Raw genomic sequence first — 1,259 nt, forward strand, 5'->3', positions numbered from 1 at the left:
TAGACAAAAAGGGTTCAAACATCCAGTTTAAGAGGGAATGAGTGAGTCAATACTTTGAGAATGACAGTTACAACTCAACCAAAATATAAAACGCAACACGTAAAGTGTTGGTCCCATGTTTCATGAGCTGAAATAAAACATCCCAGAAATGTTCCATACACATAAAAAGTTTATTTCTCAAAATGTTTGAGCACAAATGTGTTTACATCCCTGTTAGTGAGCATTTCTCCTTTGCCAAGATAATACATCCACCTGACAGGTGTGGCATATCAAGAAGCTAATTAAACAGCATGATCACAGGTGCACCTTGTGCTGGGGACAATAAAAGGCCCCTCTAAAATGTGCAGTTTTGTCACACAACACAATGCCACAGATGTCTCAAGTTTTGAGGGTGCATACACTGGCATGCTGACTGCAGGAATGTCCAACAGAGCTGTTACCAGGGAATTGAGTGTTAATTTCTCTACCATAAGCCACCTCCAAAGTCGTTTTTGAGAATTTGGCAGTACATCCAAACGGCCTCACAACCGCAGACCACGTGTAACTACGACAGCCCAGAACCTCCACATCCGGCTTCTTCCCCTGCGGGATCGTCTGAGGAGGGGGAGTGGGTGTGCTGAGGAGGATTTCTGTCTATAATAAAGCAATTTTGTGGGGAAAACTCATTCACATTTTCTGGGCCTGGCTCCCCAGTGGGTGGGCCTATGCCCTCCCAGGCCCACCCATATGCCCTCCCAGGCCCACCCATGGCTGCGCCCCTGCCCAGTCATGTGAAAGCCACAGATTAGGGCCTAATGAATTTATTTTAATTGACTGATTTCATTCTATGAACTGTAAATTGTTGCATGTTACGTTTATATTTTTGTTCAGTATAAAAACAAATATTTCCAATATTGCTAAATCTACGATAGACACCATACGTTGATGTACAGTATCCATCTTCCTTTAAATTATCGATAGAGTTTCAGTATAAGCCATGCACGAAAGAAAGACAATTACAAACAACAGAATATAAAAATCGTACTTCGTATGAAAACCATTTGGTAATCATTTATAGACTCCTAAAAGACTAATCAATCAAAACAGATCATTATTCATGGCGGCTTGGCTAATTTGACAAATGTATCTGAAAATTCCCCCGGCGCAGGAAGGGACCAGCACTAAAGCAGTAAATTCTACATCCTGTATTAACCGTCTGTCTCCCCTCACCAGGCAGACTTCACATCCCCGACCCCATCACCCCCCCCTTCCCCCTTCTC

This window comes from Salvelinus sp. IW2-2015, unplaced genomic scaffold (assembly GCF_002910315.2).
Source record: "Salvelinus sp. IW2-2015 unplaced genomic scaffold, ASM291031v2 Un_scaffold1085, whole genome shotgun sequence".
NCBI lineage: Eukaryota > Metazoa > Chordata > Actinopteri > Salmoniformes > Salmonidae > Salvelinus > Salvelinus sp. IW2-2015.